This window comes from Zingiber officinale, chromosome 9A, assembly GCF_018446385.1.
Source record: "Zingiber officinale cultivar Zhangliang chromosome 9A, Zo_v1.1, whole genome shotgun sequence".
NCBI classification, from domain to species: Eukaryota; Viridiplantae; Streptophyta; class Magnoliopsida; order Zingiberales; family Zingiberaceae; genus Zingiber; species Zingiber officinale.
This window is the reverse complement of record NC_056002.1, coordinates 87934620-87940619: the sequence shown is the minus strand read 5'-3', so window position 1 is coordinate 87940619 and position 6000 is coordinate 87934620.

Sequence of the window (6000 nt, the reverse complement as noted above, 5' to 3'; positions counted from 1 at the left end):
CTCATCACAGAAGGAACGCATTGGGCTTGCCAAAACAGAAGTCTAGGAGAAACAGAAGAGGAAGGACCAACAGAGGAAGGAGGTAAGGACTCAGAAGAAGAAGGTGGGGGTTCAATGTTGAGAGTCACAGGATTGCTTGGGTTAGGAACGTTGGAAGGTAAGGCTAGAAAAAGGGATCCAGAAGGTAGTTCGGAGGTAGTATCTTGAGAAATAAGATGAGAAGACCTTTTACAGGAGGTTCTTCTGGCCCTCGTCGTCGATTGAAAGGGAGAGAAGGTAAGGGGAAGCTGAGGAGATTCCAATGTGGTCAGTGTTACCTCAGGAGCGGAGACAACTGGGGGAACTATAGAAATCAGTAAACCGGGTCACATCATGTTAAGAGCCAAGTTACGACGAAAGCGACTGGGGGGCGTTGCCCCTTACCTTTCTCGTAGGAAATCTCGGCGGATGTAATCGGGGCTTGTGTAAATTCAGATATAACGATCAGAGGTCGATTGTTTTTTGCAGTGAGATGTTGCGAGCATCAGACAATAAAGGGACTCTCTTCTTCAGAAGATTCATCAGCCTCAATAGGAGCCTCGTGAAGAGGAAGCAATCCAAGAGAAGAGGGACGAGGATTAAGCCGACGCCGCCGTAATAGTTCTTCGCCCAAATTGGCTAGAACTGACTTAGTTAGCCCCGGATGTTTGTACATGAAAGTGGGAAGAACAACATCAGCTGAGAGAAACAGGAATTAAGAAGATGAGGTAAAGATAATAGGAGATTAATGAGCATGGGTAGAAGTATTGAACTCACCAAAAGAAGCCTCCAATTCTATGTCCTCGGAGTTTATTCCAAAGATAAATAGCAAGCCTTCAACGATCAATGGAGGCAAACTAAACTTGACCCCTCGTAGCTTTGACATAGAAGGGTTAAATGTCAAATCAATGGACCTTGTCTTTGGAGGGGAAGAAGGAGGAAGAACTCGGCGCTAGGCTATAGGATATGGAGAAGGAGAAGGAAGTTGTAAGAAGAAAAACTTCTATCTCCATTCTTCTTAAGGGGGAATGTGACAGAATAAACTGGTCATAGGACGACTTTGGAATTTAAAAAGACTATCTTCTACCTAACAGAGAACGAAGAACTGATTGAACAAGCGAGGAGTAGGAGGAAAACCCAGTATCTGGGAAATAGCAATGAAGCCCGATAGGATAGAAAAGGATTGAGGAATAAGTTGGTTCAAGGGTACATCGAAGTAGGAGCTTACATCCACAAAGAAAGAGTGTAGAGGAAGTCGAAAGCCTGCCAAAACTTGCTCCCAAAAAATGGCGATGCTACCTGGAGGGGGAAGGTGGGGGCGATCCTCGGGAGTAGGAAGGACTACATATGAAGGAAAGCCATAATCCAGGCCAAGCACACAAACCTCTGCCTCACTGGCATTGGAAGAGCAGCTAGCAAACCATTTAGTGGCCAAGGAAGAAGAACCCATCGTGAGCGAAAGATTAGAGAAAGGTGCTGAAGTCGCTAATTGAACAGGGATAGTGGAAATGGCGTGAGGAAGACGAAGAGAAAAACCCTTAATCTCCTCTCCGCCCTTTTTTCCTAAAACCCTTAAAACAATGGCTTAGAAAGATGATTCACACATCAAGATGGGGGTGCGAAGACGGAGGGAAGGCCATTAGAGGTATAGGTAGAACCGGGGTTACACAAAAAAAAGGTACGCTTATGTGGCACCATTTCCTAGAACCCTAATCCACAGGAAATATTAGATCCTGAGGAGGATGGAGACCCGCCTTTTGATAGGCTTCTGGAGGTAAGCTCGAGTGAATGCTTAAGGTTAGCCCGGTCAATGCAATAAAAAGGTGTATCAAGATATCCAATCAGTATGGAAGGAATGGGCATTCGCACGATAGGGAAATGAAAGGAGTGTGAGACAACTCGAGCGGATGGGAAAACTCCGTTCGGGTATATAGAACGGATGAGAAAAAAGGAATTTATAGGCTCACCCTGTCTTCTCGAACGAAAAAAGGAAGGGGGCTGGGCAAACAAATCTGTCCCGCCTTGATAGAAGGATCGAGTGGATGCCTAATCTGCACATATAATTTTTCGATCAATGTTCACAAAGAAAAGTGCCGAGCGAAGGGAACATTGCCTTGAGAATGAAACCAACCAAAAAAAGAAGTGAAATACACCCGACCGAGTTTTAAAATCACCATAGGACCATTGTAAGAGATATAACACTTGAAGAATTACAAAAATTGGGGATAGAAGTTAGGAGGGCAGTTCTTCAGTATTCTTCTATGATCAGGGAAGCTGGGAGGAGGATCAGCGACCACTAGCTTCAAGTCCTTTAGTTGGTCCACCCCCTCCTTAAGTATGAAATCAATGTCGTTGATGACGAAATCAGACATGGGGGTCAGGAAGGCAGGAGACTTGAAGAAGGCCTTCTGGCGCATCTCGAATCGAGCATCCTCATTAGCATGGTAATCTGCCAGTTCTTTTTGAGCGGCCTTTAAAGCATCCACTTTCAAATTTAGCTGAGATAACTGATCAACTAGCTCTTTAGCGTGACCATCCTTCAAAGACTGTAGCTGAGAAGATAATCGAGAGATTTCGACTGCTTGTTTTGCCAGTTTGGAGGATAATTCATCACTGTAGGTGGTGGCTAACTATAATTGAGACTGGGAGTTCTCCACCTCAGTTTTGTATTGATCAACTTTCTTGGTCTCAGCCTAAAGTGATGAATGAACCTCTTGAAACTTGGCAGACAACTTGTTTACCTGTTCGATAGCCTAAATTGAGGATAATCCTGAAGTTTGTCCCACGTCTCTATCTCTCGGAGGGAAGAATCCAACAAATGAGATAGGTACAAATTATGTAACCAGCGCTGCACAATTAAAATACATTAGAAAATCACTGAAAACATGATAAAAATATATAAGAAAGTATTGTTATCCTTGTCTCCTCAATAGAAAATCGAGTGGCTACCTCTGAACGAGAAGTTCCCTCATATATCTGGCGCACCTCCTCCTAAAGGGTGCTAAGGGACCCTCCCAACATTATCGGAAAGGTGGAAGTGAGGGAGTAAGTAGAGGATAAATGGGTTTGAGCCGAAGGGGGATAAAAAATAAGACAGGTCGAGTCTTGAGTAGTTAAAGTGGTATGAACAGGGAAATTCGTAAAAAAGGTAGATGCAGAGCTACTAACAGTAGTGGAAGGGGGTTGTGGAAGATAAAGAGGCAAGAGCTGGATATAGGGACGAAAGGGGAAGATCCAGAGAAGTAGGGACAGTGTCCATAGGAGGGGAATCCTCAAGAATGGAGGAAGATGCTCTCTTTGGAGAAAGGGCAATAGTCAATTTACACCTCTTCCGGATAGGGGCTCTCTCAGGAGATTTCCCCGAGGACACTAGAGAGGGGAGTTCTGCAAGCGTAGGGTAATCATTGAGGGTCTCCTCTGAGGCTGCAGCTTGAGAAACAGAAGCACCCTCTGTACCCATGGGAACCTCCGCGGAAGAAGATTGACCCACACTAGCAGGAACCTTTGTTGAGGGAGGCTGATTCAAAGCAGCAAGAAGTTCTTTCTCTTTTGCTTTGATCACTTTGTCTCGCACCTTTAGCTGTTGCTCGATCATGGAGTCATAATAGGCCTCCACTACACCCAATAAAAAACATCTTAGTTAGTAAAAAGGAGACTTAGAAAGTGAATAGCAACTTACTAAGGGAGCCACGGAGCTCCACCCTGACAGGACTCAATCCAAAAAGATATAAGAGGTCATCGTGAAGCCATTTGTGAATGTATAACCGATGGCCCAATAGCTTCTTGGAATAAGTGGGAAAAGAGGGAAGCTTGTGCAACTCCTTCACATCAGGCAAATTAGGAAGAGAAGATATTCAGGAATAAGACCAAGGGATAGGTTCGAGAAATTCTATGAAAATGAAACGCAATTTCCATGCCTTGATGGAGGAGGGCATTTCTTCGAAAAGACTCATTTTGGGTCTAGATTGAAACAAGAGACTTCTTGGGGTAGGAGAACATGAAGAAATTCTGAGTAATGGGAGAGATGTCATGGAGGCAGAAAAGCATGTACAAACCACAAAGGTAACGAAAGGCATTGGGAGCAAACTGTTGTAAGGGAATACTGAAATGTTGGCTTATCTCTACCAAAAAGGGAGGGATAGGAAAGTGCAAACCAGCTACTAATTGATCTTTAAAGAAAGTTACACAATTTTTAGGAGGGAGATGGGGACGAGATTCAGGATTAGGGACGATAATGCGAAAAGACTGGGGAATCTTATACCGGGAATAGAGAGCAAACCGATCATATTCACGAAAGGTAGAGCGAGTTTGTGCATACCAAGCAGAAAATGATTCTTCAGTCATGGAGAAATGTAGGAGTAAAGAAAGGAAACACTTACTGAGGTCTTTTGGGGAGAGGACGATAGGAAGAGGCCGGAAGAAGGAGACCGACAAAGGATGGAAAAGAGTTAAACCGTGGCACCACCGAAACAACTCAAGGAAGAAGATGAAGGGACTATAGCATAAAGGGTTTAGGGTTTCTGTGAATATTAACTAAAAACTAGCACCGTAGGATATAGAGTGCGCCCATAAGGGGAGGCGTCGATTTGTCAGAAGAAAGATATGACAGGGTGACAACGTCGAAGCATGTACCTGGGTGCATCAGCAGAGAAGATTGGAGAACATGTGTCACGAGCTCGTACAAGAGCATTTATAATGGATATAACCGAACAAGTCATATTCACATCGATATCATTACGTATCGCGCTACTGATGTTATCTCCTTGTTAGGGAACCGGTCAAGATATTCAATTTCCTATGTATAATAAATGAAGGAATGAGTGAAGTGGAGTGTTTAAATAAGTAAGGAAGTCCGTTTATTCTTATCAACCAGAAGAACCCAAGAAAATCATCCAATCTTATACAAGAAACCATTCAGTTTCACATTTTGGACATGATTAATTACATAGCGTTACATTTTCCTCTCAAAACATTAAACCTTGGAATGTCAGTAGAAATTATAAACATCAGCTCTCAGACTTCTTAGAAAACTTCAACCTAGCTAAAGGGAAACCCGACTAGGTTGGAGAAGTGGAAATATTTTGCCTGGTAGGGGAGTAGGATGAAAAATCTGTCATCCAACCGAATGTAGGAAGAAGAGTGGTCTCATGGACAAAGGGGTGCAAACTTGTTCACGCCCCCTCAGACATATGACGGAACAATCCACTTTCTGCTTGAATCTTTTGAGCTCTGCTTCCAGAGCGTCCACCTTAGCCTGTAGACGACCTAGGTCTTGCTGCTGTCGCAATGCCAATAGGCTGGTTACATGAACCTCCCTGGTTAACATGGATACTTCCGAAGCCTGTTGAGTCTCCAAAGCGGTCAGCTCTTTGGCCTGAAGTTCTAGATCTCGATAAACTTTGTTCCTCAAGGTCGTTTCCGGCCGTGCTTGAAATTGGGTGACCAACAGAAGTGCCTCCAGCTCTCGTGCCCGAGAGTTCGCTAGATCTAAAGCTTGAAGGAGCTTCATCTATAAATTTTACTTTTTCCAACAGGAATTGCCCCCAGCGAGGGGGGGTCTAAAGCCATACTCTCAACAGAGGGAGGGGAATAAGATGGAGAAGAACTAAGGCAAGTGAAGAAGGAGGGAAAGATCACAACCCTATTTAACTGGCAAAAAGAGTCACGAGATCACTATACTGGGGGTCACGGGATTGCTGTACTAGGAGTCACGAGGACTACTATAGAAAAAGGTCATGAGACTACTGTAATAGGCCATGGCAGAGCCACGACCAAGGATAGGCAGAGAAACAAATATAGACTTAGGTCTAGTTAGTCGGCTACACCTCCTTCGACTAGACTTGGAGGAAGGACTAGTGATCCGGGTTATAAAGAATGGACCCATTTTTCTAGTAAAGGAGGAGGGAAAACTAGTTGAGTAGAAGTGCTTGTATAAGCTCGGCGGGTGAAGACCGACCGAGCGAAAGAGGCCGACCGAGTATC